This window comes from Octopus sinensis, linkage group LG10 (assembly GCF_006345805.1).
Source record: "Octopus sinensis linkage group LG10, ASM634580v1, whole genome shotgun sequence".
Taxonomy (NCBI): Eukaryota; Metazoa; Mollusca; class Cephalopoda; order Octopoda; family Octopodidae; genus Octopus; species Octopus sinensis.
This window is the reverse complement of record NC_043006.1, coordinates 64,794,182-64,810,649: the sequence shown is the minus strand read 5'-3', so window position 1 is coordinate 64,810,649 and position 16,468 is coordinate 64,794,182. Positions and strand designations below refer to the sequence as shown.

Sequence of the window (16,468 nt, the reverse complement as noted above, 5' to 3'; positions counted from 1 at the left end):
ATAATTTTAAATAAAGATGGAGAAAAAATACATTTTTCATTTAAGTACCATAAATTATAGATTATAGTAATTGAACATGATTTTTAAATCACTTTATTAAGCCAACTCTACTTGACAAAATATACGTATATACACACTTAATGTTCTTAAAAGCATTATACGTATGTGAAAAAAATAGTCACATTTTTTCCGGATATCTTGAAAAAGAAAACAAAAAAAAAAATACAATGGAACAAGCGAAAAAAGTTCTCTTGCGACTTTTTTTCCCCCAGCTTATAAATTTTCAGTTTTGTATCTATTATGGTTATTATAATCATTAAATAATAAACTAGTTAGCTTCTATATGGCAAGCAGCTTGACTTGCTGGAAACAGCTGGGAGTTGGTCAAGAAGGGAGGCGGTTTGATGTTGAAATAACCCGAAATCCTTGTGAAAACCCACAGAAACATCACTGATGGTGATGCATTCCAGAACATCCGTGTGATGTATCTTGGAACGGAGTTTATAGACATTAAGTAACTAACTACTACCACTACTACTAGTACTAGCCAACGAGGGAGCTTCTACGTGGTCGCCCGGCTTGCTAGAAATAGCAACTAAAAATCACCTTCAACTTATATCCAACCCAACCGTCTTCAAATAAGAAATCGTACATTAGACAAGGTGGGTAGACATAGACATATCCCTAAAAAACGACGAAGATGGTTATAGCAGGAAGGCTGACCTGGGGTTAAGCAACACAAACAACTGTTATTAGTACTACTACTACTATTACTACTACTACTACTGCTGGTAGTAACACATGCTAGAAATAGCAGTCAGCTCTCCCACCACACCGTCATAAAACAAAGCAGGGACATATTGGATAATGAATGTAGCCCTAGACAACCTCACAGAAAGAACAGATGGTCACGTCTGGAACCCGTTTGACCATAGTCTATTTTCGATGGTGCTTTCAATAAAAGAAACAAGGTTAGAAACTAGTAGAACAGAAGCTACGGTGATGACGATGACGCTGATGATGAGGGTAGTGGTGGATCTGTGATGATGACAGCGGAGATGGTGGCGACAGAGGCAGAGGAGCAGTGACGATGGTAACGGTAGAGGTGGTGACAGTCGGCAGAGTTGTATAGTTGTGTGTAAAAACCCATTTCAAACATATACATATGTATGAATGCTAATGTTATAAATAGCATATGAACACACACCTACATATATATACGCACACACAGTCTGTGTGTGTGTCATATGTTAGATATTCGGAAAGACAGGCGCATTAGCATCCTCGAATAAAATAAGTATTTTACACACATATACAGACGAATACATACAAAACACGTACATTTATACGCAGTCAGTTTGGCCGTCATCGTTATTAAAGAGAACATCAAGAGGAGACATAATATACATTACCAGAGTTTACCAGAACACGAGGAACCAGTGAGTGGAATTTTTCACCCCCACTTCTCTCTATCTCTCCTACACATATAAATATATACACACATATATTTATATTCTATTTGCTCTTGTTTATTCGACATTCCACGTAAACTCTCTGAATAACCAACGCTTACTCCACAACTTTTTAAAATATTCTTATTGGTTTTAAAAAACAACCAACACCAGCATACCTAACTTCGATAGATTTAGTAATAATCAATCGTAAAGTAAATGTGAATATATTGTGTGTGTTTATATTTGTTTTAAATAGTTAGTACGATTTATTATCTTATATACGTATATAGCCAAACTATATATATATATATATTGTATAGAGGGCATTATTACACATAAATGCCACACGCTAGGAGGGACTTTCAAAGTCATTACTACCAAAAATTAATTTTCAGATTTTTTTTCTCTTATGAGGTTTTTCACGCTAACTACCTGATAATTTCTTGTTAAGATTTCTTATTAAGATTTTATCTTTAATTGTTATATATATATATATATATATATTATTGTAGTATAATGTATCAGACTTATACGACAACGCAAGACCGACACCTTGGTAGTTCATGTATATTAAAATGATAAAAATTATTGGAAACTAATTTTAATTGTGTATTTAATTAGCTACAACCTTTCAAAATATGTTGTCTTTGTTGTTTTACAAAACAATTTTCTTTTAATTAGGAAGGATTCATTGGAAATAGGTGAGTTATTAACCCACTCCCCAACCCGGTCTACTGTCTCCTTAGAAATTCTACACGAATCCCTTAAATATGAAGTCGAAGTCTTCGATCCTTTCATTGTGGAATCGCTGTTTTACATTTTCTTCCTTCAGTTCCACCTTGTAACCGTTCTCAAAATCTTTCAGTCTTTTTTTGTTCTTATATATGTTGGGGGATATTTTATGCCGCTTTGTTGTAAACGTCGTATTTAAACCGTTTCTATTGACAATTTGGTTTTAAATAGTGGTTCACATCTTGTGCCTTATTTCTTTAAACCCCACTATCTCTTGGTTGTAAATGTAGAATTACTATTGTTCATATATATTAACAGAGATGATATATATATAATTACATTCTATTAAATTGTACTCGTTCATATATCTATGAATATATAGTGTATATGTGTGTGATTATATATATTTATATATACTCGTGACTTGTCATCTATCTATATATATATATATATATATGTGTGTGTATATATTCACACACTCATTTGCACAAGGCCAACCACTGGTGAAACTTCGAAGTCACTCAATAAAATTATTTAAAATATCTTATTCTATACTTGTGAGACTTTTTGGTTTTTGTTTAATGTTCAGTTTTTTTTTTTTTTGCTTATAAAAAACTTTTAATTACACACACACACACACACACACACCACTATATATATATATATATATATATATATATATATATATATCTAATATGTATATATATATATATAACTTGGAATATATTACTTGACAATTTAAATATATGGCAGTGGGGAGGCGGGAGATAGACCCTTTGTGTTTGAATTGCTTTTGTGTGTGTGTGTTAGTAGTTTCTCCTGTCCCCAGCGCATCTGTTTTCCCTGTCGTTATTAAAAGTCGTCAGAAACTAAGAGCGCGGGAGTTTAATATCTTTGGCGATCGATTTCGCCTCGTCCCCGTTTACGAACTCAACTTTAGCTTTTTATCTGTCTTCCAGAGATCGTTAATCTAAGTATTATTAATACTTAATAAATAAATATTTGCTATGTCACATTTAAGTGAAACTGTATTACTCTGAATCGCTCGAGTGTTTATTGTTAAAAAGCGTCAGTCGTTGGTTTATGAATAATATTTATCTACCTGTGTAAATATTTTCGCTTGATACGCACACATGTATAGTGAAACAGTAGAATCAGGTTATATGGATATCATGTTTGTGTGTGCTTATATATGTATATGTCTGTGCGTATGCATGTGTGTATATTATGTATATCTGCGTATATATGAGTATATGTGAATATGTGTGTGTGTACGTGTGTATGTATGTGTGTATATATATGTGTGTGTACGTATGTATATATATGTGTGTGTACGTATGTATATATGTGTGTGTACGTATGTATATATGTGTGTGTACGTATGTATATATGTGTGTGTACGTATGTATATATGTGTGTGTGTACGTATGTATATGTGTGTGTACGTATGTATATATATGTGTGTACGTATGTATATATATGTGTGTACGTATGTATATATGTGTGTGTACGTATGTATATATGTGTGTGTGTGTACGTATGTATATATATGTGTGTGTGTACGTATGTATATATATGTGTGTGTGTACGTATGTATATATATGTGTGTGTGTACGTATGTATATATATGTGTGTGTGTACGTATGTATATATATGTGTGTGTACGTATGTATATATATGTGTGTGTACGTATGTATATATATGTGTGTGTACGTATGTATATATGTGTGTGTACGTATGTATATATGTGTGTGTACGTATGTGTATATATGTGCGTGTACGTATGTGTATATATGTGCGTGTACGTATGTATATATATGTGCGTGTACGTATGTATATATATGTGCGTGTACGTATGTATATATATGTGTATATGCATATATATATATATATGTATGTGTGTATGCATATATATGTATGTAAACGTATTCGAGGATGACAAACCTCCATCCTCCTTTCTACGTTAAAAATATATTTTCTACAAAGCCAGCTTGGTCAGGCCCAGAACCCCTGAGATCTGATAGGCTTCAGTGAAGGGTTTAATCCCACGACCCACCTAAGGTTAGCAACGAACTCTAATACCTCCTCTGCAAGTATCTCGACTTCTGAATCGATATCCTCTTTAAAAAGTTTCTCATGTTTAACATCAAATTCTTTCATAACGATGGTTACTGAAAGTATATGGAACATTCCTTCATGCCACTTTACTTCCCCTCCTTACAGTCCAAGCCTTCTTTAGTAACTAAACCGTTTCTTTGTGTGGTATGTGACATCAATTTTGATTCCAAAGTGCATTAAACAATTCCAGACTCCAAAGTACTTCACTTCATAGTTTAAACGACACATCTCTGACATTCTCAAAAAATGTCATTTGTAATTTCCTTGCCCATTCCTGTGTTTGTTGCTGATCTCTATATCCTATACATCTATGTGTGCGAGTATATATAGTTGATTTTTTGTTTGTGTGTGTGTGTAGTCTCGTGTATGTATGTATATATATATATAGAGTCTCGTGTATATATGTATATATATATATATATATATATAGTCTCGTGTATATATGTGTATTATATATATATATAGTCTCGTGTATATATGTATATATATATATATATATATCTCTATTCTCGTGTATATATGTATATATATATATATATATATATATATAGTCTCGTGTATATATGTATATATATATATATATAGTCTCGTGTATATATGTATATATATAATATATATAATATCTCGTGTATATATGTTGTGTGTATATATATATATATATATAATATATATATATATAATATATTATATATATATAATATATATATAGTCTCGTGTATATATTGTGTATATATATATATAGTCTCGTGTATATATGTGTGTATATATATATATATATAGTCTCGTGTATATATGTGTATGTGTGTATATAATATATATATATAGTCTCGTGTATATATGTGTGTGTATATATATATATATATAAGTCTCGTGTATAATGTGTATATATATATATATATAGTCTCGTGTATAATGTGTGTGTATATATATGTGTATATATATATATATATATAGTCTCGTGTATATATGTGTGTGTATATATATATATATATATATATAGTCTCGTGTATATATGTGTATATATATATATATATATATATATTATAGTCTCGTGTATATATGTGTATATGTATATATATATATATAGTCTCGTGTATATATGTGTATATGTATATATATATATATAGTCTCGTTATATGTGTATATATGTATATATATATATAGTCTCGTATATGTGTTATATGTATATATATATATAGTCTCGTGTATATATGTATATATATATATATATATAGTCTCGTGTATATATGTATATATATATATAGTCTCGTGTATATATGTATATATATATATATATAGTCTCGTGTATATATGTATATATATATATATATAGTCTCGTGTAATATATGTATATATATATACATAATCTCGTGTATATATGTATATATTATATACATAATCTCGTGTATATTGTATATATATATATACATAATCTCGTGTTATATGTATATATATATAGTCTCGTGTATATATGTATATATATATATATATATATATACATAATCTCGTGTATATATGTATATATATATATAGTCTCGTGTATGTATGTGTATATATATATATATACATACATATATATGTCTCATGTATGTATATATATATATATATATAGTATATATATAATATATATATAGTCTCATATATGTATATATATATAGTCTCATATATGTATATATATATAGTCTCATATATGTATATATATATAGTCTCATATATGGTATATATATATAGTCTCATATATTGTATTATATATAGTCTCATATATGTATATATATATAGTCTCATATATGTATATATATATAGTCTCATATATGTATATATATATAGTCTCATATATGTATATATATATAGTCTCATGTATGTATGTATATATATATATAATATAGTCTCATGTATGTAGTATATATATATATATATATATATATATATAGTCTCAATATGTATATATATATAGTCTCATATATGTATATATTCTAGTCTCATGTATGTATGTATATAATATATATATATATATATATATATATATAGTCTCATATATATATAGATATATAGTCCTCATATTATATATATATATAGTCTCATATATGTATATATATATAGTCTCATATATGTATATATATAGTCTCATATTATATAATATATATCTCATATATGTATATTATATAGTCTCATGTATGTATGTATATATATATTTATATATATATATATATATATATATATTATAGTCTCATGTATGTATGTGTATATATATTAATATATACTATATATCTATATATATATATATATATATATATAGTCTCATAAAATTAAAAACCAAAAAATGGAGAAACCTTGCATCTTTTTGATCTTTCTTCTCCATTTTCTTTTTCTGACTTTTTAATTTATAAGACTGCTTATACATATATATTGAGGAACATCCTATCAGTATATTTGCTAAACCCATTGGCATCAGGATTGTTTTTAACAACCCTTTACTCGGATTGTTTTCCTTTCCTCAAATTCTGTATTTATACATATATATATATATATATACATACATATATATATATATATATATTACATACATATATATATATATTATAGTATACATACATATATATATATATATTATACATACATATCTATATATATATATATACATACACATATATATATATAATATATATCTATACAATATGTTACATTACTCGGTAGTCAAGATAAACTCTGAGTTTCAGATGCCGAAGTGGAAATCCACAACACCATCTCTTCGTTATCTGGCTATTTGAAAACGTTATGAAAAAATACCGTTAAAAATGAAGGGAAATTACTCTGTTATAACTCTGCTTTGCCTGCGTACTTATACATCGCTCGCATTTTTCGTCATAAAAATTATATAAAAATACATAAAAAAATATAAAATCTTCTTGGGACATAACACAGAAAGCATGTTCTATCCGTTTTCTTTAGGGGACCAAAAACGTAACAGAAATTTAGTCACATGTGGGCATGATCCGAAAAGCTCTGTCCTGTATTTAGACATGTGGTAGGGTCTAAGCTGCTTTTCCAGATAAGCATCTCTCTCCATGTCGCATAAACCGCACCTTCCGCTGCCGTAGTATAGGGTTACATCTGGCCAAAATCTTCCATTGTATGTTATAATCGACACCTTATCTCTTAAAGACCAAATATGATTGGATAATTGTGTCGCTTCTCTTTTGTTCCAGTGCCTAAAGCTCAAAGTGTGGTATTGAACCTGGCCTTGAAATTACCCTCTGTCAGGCCCACGTATTCTTCGTCGAAACGGTGTCTTTAGTGGTTATAGAGTTTACGGAGCTTATATATGATGGTCTGGACATGCAAGCTCCATTTAGCGGGCACAATTCTTTATTCTGCATGAACAGCTGTTTTCTTCTTGTGTTTTTTGTATGTTATGATTGATTATGTTTTAAAAATTGGTAGTTGAACTAAAACTAATTTTTAAATTGTGTCTATTAAAGAGGTTTCCTTAAGCATGGTTAACTGAAAATGTCTATCTATCATGCTAGGAAAATATTTACCTATATTGAGGCCACCTCGGGTGAGTAAGGGGGGCGTAAACCAGATGACCTTCCTATTTCTATTATTCCTTTTCCTTATTGTTGGGCTGGTGATAGGTGTAATTTTATTTTTTTGCTAAAACCACTATCTTTTAAAGCTTTTTATAAACTGGGCAACGCTATTGAAGATGTCCTCATTACATGAGAGGCTAGAAATCTCTTACTAATATTTTTACTAAATTTTTGAATACTATAGGGGGATGGCATGAACCCTACATAATATAACTTATCTATCATGGGCTTCCTATAAGGCTTATAATATTATTATTAAGATCTAAGGAAACGTCTAAGAAATTGACAACCGTCAGGTTGTGTCTATAGTATACTTAAGTCCGAAGTGTTTCATAACTGATAATATCCTTCCTAAAACGATCTGTGCTGGTCCATTGTATTAGCTGTTAAGGCAGGGCATCATCTTGTAGATGGCGAAATGTACGTTAGGGATGTCTTACCGAAGGTATCTAGGAGAAAGAGTCCAATTAGATCACAGATGCCTGCCCGAGGTGGCCTTCAATATAGGTAAATATTTCCTAGCACTGATAGATAGACATTTTCCATTAACCATGCTTATAGGAAACTCTTTAATAGACACATTTAAAAATTAGTTTTAGTTCAACTACATTTAAACATAATCATCATACATACAAAAAACACAAGAGAAAACAGCTGTTCATGCACTGATAGATGACATTTTCCAGTTAACCATTCTTATAGGAAACTCTTTAATAGACACAATTAAAAATTAGTATTAGTTCAACTACCATTTTAAAACACATAATCAATCATAACATACAAAAAACACAAGAAGAAAACAGCTGTTCATGCAGGATAAAGAATTGTGCCCGCTAAATGGAGCTTGCATGTCCAAGACCATCATATATAAGCTACCGTAACTCTATAACCCTAAAGACACCTTTCGACGAAGAAATACGTGGCCTGACAGAGGGTAATTTCAAGGCCAGGTTCAATAACCACACTTTGAGCTTTAGGCACTGGACAAAAGAAAAGCGACACAATTATCCAATCATTTGGTCTTTAAGAGATAAAGGTGTCGATTATAACATACATGGAAGATTTGGCCAGATGTAAGCCCTATACTAACGCAGCGGAAGGTGCGGTTTTATGCGACATTAGAATGGCTTATCTGGAAAAGCAGCTTAGACCCTACACATGTCTAAATACAAGGACAAGCTTTCGGATCATGCCCACATGTGACTAAATTTCTGTTACGTTTTTGGTCCCTAAAGAAAACGGATAACATGCTTTCTGTGTTATGTCCCAAGAAATTTTATATATTTTTATATATTTTTATATATTTTTATGTATTTTTCATATATTTTTATGACGAAATGCGAGCGATGTATATACGCAGGCAAAGCAGAGTTATAACAGAGTAATTTCCCTCATTTTTAACGGTAATTTTTTCATACGTTTTCAAATAGCCAGATAACGAGAGATGGTGTTGTGGATTTCCACTTCGGCATCTGAAAACTCAGAGTTTTATCTTGACTACGAGTAATGTACCATATTGTATAGATAAATTTCCTCTATTTACATATATTGAGGTCTCTTTCTTTCTTTTGATCTTACCGTTTTATCAATATATATATATAGATATATATATATATATATATATATATATATATATATATATATCATATATATATACATACATATATATATATATATATAATTATATATATATATATAATATATATATATATATATATATATATATAACTTTTTTCTCGCTGTTTCACCTAATTCTTTCCTTCTCTCTCAATTACTAAACGGGTGACGATTTCAAACAAATAAAGGAGTTTACAACTGAGAATAAATAAAAGATTTTGAAGATTGGGCGGGAGACAAAGAAATATGAACAGAAAAAAGAGTAAGTGGGATGGAGACGTAAACAACACACACACACACACACACACACATCCGTACGTAGATGGTTACGAGGAAAGATAATAACAGGTGGATACAGAACCAGACAAGTAGAAACATTACGTGTCTACGAGGCAGGCAATCTCTCACACAGTCACATCTTCATGTCACTCCATACTCATCTCAAAGGAAGAACGCATTAGATAATGTATTAATAGTCCAAAATACACTTTCAGTGATCTTTTGATCTTTTACTTGTTTCTGTCACTAGACTACGGCTATTCCTGGGGTATCGTCTTGAAGTGTTTGGTCGAAATAATCAACCCCAGTAATTATCGTTTTTTAACGTCAGGTACTTTATCGTTTCTTTTTGCCGACCCGCTAAATTAGGGGATGTAAACAAACCAACGGTTGTCAAGTGATGGTGGGGAACAAGCACACGCACACACACACACAGGGCTTCCATTGTAGTTTCCGTCTACCAAATTTACCCAACATTGCTCAGCCCAGGTTCATAGTGGAAGACATTTGCCCAAGGTGCTGTGCAGTGGGACTGAACTTAGAGCCATGTTGTTGCAAAGCGGGTATCTTAACCTCACAACCATGCATGTTCTATACACTGTCTGGAGAGGGGTGGGGGAAAGGACAAGATAATCATTGTTTAAATGTCTTTGATTCCTATCACGACTGACTTGGGGCTAAATATGAACAACTAAAGATAATATATCTTGTTTAACCCCAAGTCAACTCCAAAATATATTACCAAAAGGGTCCTAGTCATGATCATCATGCTATCTTTTTTGCATACATTGATGGTAGTATATGATTTGAGAGAGATTTGACTGCTATATCTTGCAGGTTGAGCAACTGCATAGTGGTTCCCTTGTTTGCTTGTCAGTTTTGCTCTAACATGAAAGATATGTCATCTTATCTGACTGACGTTTGCTTAAACCTATTTTAAAACAACACAAACGAAATTTCCTCCTTTCTCTTATTACACAGGATTGGTTCTGTTGTGCTTTCTGATGACAAATAGCTTTAAATATTTCAATATTACTAGTCCAACCCCTGCCAGCATGGAAAACAGATATTAAATTATGATGATGATAATTTTGAGTGTATATATTATCTATGTGTATTAACTTGTATCCGTTTCTTGCTTTCATCATTGGACTGCATCATTGGACACATATATATATATGTGTGTGTGGAGGCGCAATGGCCCAGCGGACTCGCGGTTTCGATTCCCAGACCGGGCGTTGTGAGTGTTTATTGAGCGAAAACACCTAAAGCTCCACGAGCCTCTGGCAGGGGGTGGTGGCGATCCCTGCTGTACTCTTTCGCCACGACTTTCTCTCACTCTTTCTTCTGTTGGCCTGCTTGCTTAGCCAGCAGGGTGGCATCATTTGAAGGCTAAAACAATGTGAAGCACATTGTGACCAGTGATGTGTAGCAACATCTGATAGCTTGGTCGGTCACGGTGATATATATATGTGTGTGTGTGTGTACATGATATGGTTCTCCAGCATGACCACAGCCACCTGGCTGAAACACATAAAAGAATGTATATATAATTGTTAAAAAGGACAACAAACGTTAAGGCAAGGCAGACATCTCGAGTCATATACTTATTATTATATTATTATTGGAAAAAATTCGAATTCTTACTGCTGTTTCTGGGATATTCTGGGATATCAGAGACAAATAGGGAAATGAGAATGGTATCAGAAATCTGCAATGGCTTCATAACTACTGTCTCGGCTACAACCTTGGAGCACTAGTAATCTGTTACAGCACTTACCTAGCGTACCTAATTGTTTAGATCACCTGTGAACTAAACCCCCATACTTTGTAAGTATATATACACATACATATATATATATATGATGAACTCTCCCATTATTGACCGCTTATGAGCATTCAGCTTTTGCCAAACGACCTGTACAAGAGATTTGTTTATAGTGATGCCACACATTAGCTTACTCTCTCTCCATCAAATCGATGTTGTCTGAACAGGTGCACTGTATACCACGCATTTGGAGATGAAGTGTTTTGCTAAAGAACACAACGCACTATCCAATCTAGGAATTGAAATCACGATCTCCTGATCGTGAGTGCAACACCCTAACCACTACTCCATACACCCTCACACACACACACATACTCGCGCACATATATAGTCATCAGCATCTGTTTTCTATGCTGGCATGGACTGGACATTTTGACAGGAGCTGGCAAAGCTGAGAGCTGTACCAAGCTCCATTGTCTGTTTGGCATGGTTTCTACAGCTGGATGCTCTTCCTAATGCCAAACACTTTACAGTGTGTATTGGATGCTTTTTATATGGCACCATCACTGACAGGGTTACCAAGTACCTTAGCAGGCTTCCACACAGTTTCCATCTCCCAAATTTACTCGCAAGATATCTGTCAGCCTGAAGCTGTAGAAGAAGACACTTGCCCAAGATGCTGTGCAGTGGGACTGAACCCCAAACCACTTTGTTACAAAGCTAGCATCTTAACCTCTCAGTTATATATGTATCTATACTTGCGTGTTCGTTCTTTTTTCTCTTTTTCATTTAGAGCTAAATTTAACCAGTCACCTCCTTGATAATAAGGTTACAAAGGAAAGCCATTTGTTTTGTTCATTTTTTAAATCTTAGTCTTGCAAATGTTTCTTGTCCCAGATATATGTAGTATGTGTGTGTATATATCTACATATTCCAACAAACATATGTGCAAAATGCATGTGTATGTATATAATTATCTATGTATGTAAAACAAGTTATGGGAACTAACTCAAAATGACCAATAGCATGAATTTGGATAATTAAATTGATGAACTAAATGCCACATATTGTCTATTATAGACATGTGTTTCAGTCTACTTGACCTCGTCTGCATAATAAAGTCTTTTTACTTATTTGCAGACTCAGATTGTCATTATCATCATCATTTCCTGAACATTGCTAAGCAATGAGTACTTTGTAGTCATGTGACCTCTGATGACTATGAAGTCTGATTCTGGAGAGATAGGTATATCTGCAGGTGGAGCATGTAAAGCCTTGCTGCTGTTGACTTCCAGGCTCCTGCATATGCTGCCAGGCGTGGCATGCCACTTCATTCTGCAGTAGAACTTCTTGGAGTCTGGTGGTGCCAGCCTTGTATACGTCACGCCAGCTAGTGTGATCTGCAGCCATTGATTCAAGACTGTTGGAAGGGATATGACACATTTTCCGCATTGCCTTTAGGGGACCTTTAAAGTACTTGCGCTGATCACCAACAGAGTGTCTTCCATCTTCAAGTTCACTGTACATAACAAGGCGGGGCAATTGATTTGAAGGCATTCGAATGACATGTCCTGCCCATCTACGTTGGCAGTTAGCGATTGTTACCTCCAATGGCTGGCTGTTCGGCCACATATCTCGGCAGGTGGGATCTTGTTCCACCAGTGTAAGTGAAGGAGTTATTGAAAGTGAGAGATATGAAACTGTTTGGGCATTGTGATATGACACCAGTAGGGCATCCAAGACTCACAGCCATATAGCACAATTGAGACACAAACAGCATTGTAGATAGCCACTCTTGTTCTGATGTTGATCCTTTTGTTGAGAAGGATGCAAGTACTTAGCCGACCAAATGTAGCAGAGCCAAGACAAATACGGCACTGAATATTGTCTGTCAGATTGAGGGTGTTGTTGAGGACTGAACCAAGGTACATGAATTGGTTAACATTAACAATTGTCGCATCTTCAACATGGAAGGAGCATGGGTTAGTGTTGGGAACACAAGACTGTCAGAGGATTTCCATCTTCTTGGTATTGATGACTAGGCCAGCATGGCTGTATGCATCTGACATGTGGTCCAAGAGCCTTTGAAGGCCAGCAGAGCTATGGCTGACATGTGCCATATTGCAACTCGAAGAAGTGTTGAGATGACACCTTTGTTACAGATTCCAGGTGCCTCAGATTGAAAATACTGCCATCCAGCTGGCACCTGATAGTTATTGCATCTTTCTGCTTGAATGAATGCCTGGCGTGGAGGGCTATGGCTGCCATGTGGAAGTTGAAGACGACTGGGGCAAGTAAGCATCCTTGCTTGACACCGACTTGGACCAGGAAGAAGTCAGAATTTATATCATTTTTACAGTTTATACTCTTCTACTTACATAACCCCACATTGTATTGTCCAGTACCATTCCCAATGTTTTTTTATGAACCCTTAGTGATAAAGAAAGCATTATTATTGTTACTACTGCTACTACTACTACTTGTAATATTTCATAGCATACTGCTAGATTGCTTTAAGTATTACATGCTTCAATCCTTTTTGAGTATAAATTGCTGAAATTGGGGTGTGTCTAATATGCCCGTGCATATTAGACACATGTGTGTATGTGTATTAATATACGATGCCTGTTGAGACAGAAACATGTCAATGGTTATCTTCTTATCTCCAGATGTAAAAACTCTTGAAAGATACTACCAATGCTCCCTTCAAAGTATTCTGAATATCAGTTGGGAAGAAAGAAGGACAAACATCAGCGTGTTGAAAGAAGCCAACATTACCTCCATTGAAGCTAGTATCATCCAGAAACAGCTAAGATGGACTGGTCATGTTGTCCAGATGAAAAACAATCATCTACTGAAGCAGCTTCTCTACTCCCAAGTAAAAGAAGGATAACAAAGAAGAGGAGGGCAAAAGAAAAGATTCAAAGATGTCCTGAAAGCAATTTCAAGAAATGTAATATTGACACACAGAACTGGCAGAGAAATGATCAAGGTCGAGAATGCTGGAGATCTATCATTAAAGAAGAACTAACAACTTTTGAGACTAGTTGGTCTGCTAAGCAAGAAGAAAAGAGGAGGCACAGAAAAGATAGGCGAGAACAACCAAGAAGGTATCCTCCGTCCGGAACCACCTGTCCCTCTTGTGGAAGGAACTTCTGAACAAAAATGCAACTCCTCAGCCACCTCAGAATCCATTTATAACTATTTGAAGAAAAAATACACAGATAAATACAGTAGAACCTCGGTTTATGAATTTAATTCATCCTTGAAGGCTGTTTGTTGCCCAAAATGTTCATAAACTGAAATTATTTCTCCCACAGGAAATTCAAGAGAAGGTACAACAAATTCGAGCAAGGATATGTACTGAGTGAAAGCTAGGCACCAACTGATGCTCTCCCACTGATAACCCCAGCTTGTCACCAATCACTGTTGCTGGCTTACATGTTTGTAGTCAAGACACCATTCATCACCTGAAACATTTTATGTTTGGAAAATTGTTGGTCTTGTTCTTGATGAGAGGCATTCATAAACTGAGATTCCACTGTATGTCATCATCATCATCTTCATCATTTGATGTCCATGTTCCATGCTAGCATTGGTTGGATGGTTTGATAGGCCCTGATGGGTCTAAGAACTGCATTGTCTACCAGTGTCTGCTTTGGCATGGTTCCTATGGCTTGATGCCCCCCCCCATGTGTGTGTGTGTGTGTGTGTACACCTGTTTTCTTTTAGTTTTTACTTGTTTCAGTAATTGGACTGCTGCCAGTGGGTGTCTTCTATTGAGAGGAACTGTGTCTATGACCTTTGTAGGCTCTCAAGGCGACTAGATTCATACAATGTAATTTGAGGGAGATTTATCTGCTATTTCTAGCAAATTGTGAAACAAAGCAAAGACTTGGACTGTGCCAAGAAATCCTTGTGATTGCTGTTGCATATCTTAATAGCTAAGAACCACAACTCATAGGTTCTAAATATAGTAACAAATATTTAAACTTATAACCTATATAGGTGCAAGTGCACACCCCCCCCCTCTGCTGTGCCTGTGTCAGATTGAGGTCAACCATGTAAAATGTTATTCATCTCCACTAATCCCATTCCATCAACACTTGTTACCTACCCCTCATCTAAAAACAACAAGGTGATCAAAATACCTGTCTATCCACTTAATTACCCTGTGACTACTCACACAAATGAACATGGTATACTTTTATCTTTTACCTGTTTCAGTCACCAGACAATGGGGTGGGGAGAGTCACTGGCTGGCCATGCTGGGACACCACCTTGAGGAAATTTAGTCAAAGAAATCAACCCCAAGTGCTTATTTGTTTGAGCTTGGCACTTATTCTGTCAGTCTGTTTTGTGAAACCACTAAGTGGTGGGGACATAAACACACCAGCACCGGTTGTCAAGCAGTGGAGGACAACACAGATACAAAGACACACACACGTGTGTGTGTGTATACATTGGGCTTCTTTCAATTTCCATCTACCTAATCCACTTGTAGAGCTTTGGTCAGCTTGAGGCTGTAGTAGAAGACACTTGCCCAAGGTGCCATGCAGTGGGACTGAACCTGGAACCATGTGGTTGGGAAGCAAACTTCTTACCATACACCCATGCCTGCATCTATATATGTGTGTGTGTATGTCTATACACGCACACACACACACCATCTCAGAATTTTGGTTTTGTAATTATACACCCATTTATTAAAGGAGTCTTTTCTTAGACATTTTATGTACTGCTGAATCTGTCAATAACAGCCAAATTTCCCCCAAATTACAGCCTGACATCTTATAAATAAAAGAGCACTTTAGATAATATGCTAGATATTCTGTCAGAATAGAAGATGGGATTGTCATGGCTGGAACAGTTTTAATAATAGATCTACTGGATCAGGGTTGAATTGAGGT

General features: G+C 34.2%; 1 protein-coding gene across 4 annotated transcripts in view; it reads left to right on the top strand.

The window, feature by feature from the left end:
* Positions 1–16,468, top strand: part of LOC115216568 (calcium-binding protein P) — a 110,204-nt gene that overhangs the window by 10,655 nt on the left and 83,081 nt on the right. The window contains exon 1 of one of the 4 annotated variants that reach the window (XM_036506735.1): positions 1,023–1,439. The exons of 2 other annotated variants lie outside the window; for them this stretch is intronic. The gene's annotated coding sequence lies outside the window, so the exon portion shown is untranslated. Of the gene's footprint in view, positions 1–1,022; positions 1,440–16,468 lie in introns of those variants that run through there. One more of the 4 variants, XM_029786034.2, reaches the window with a different exon arrangement.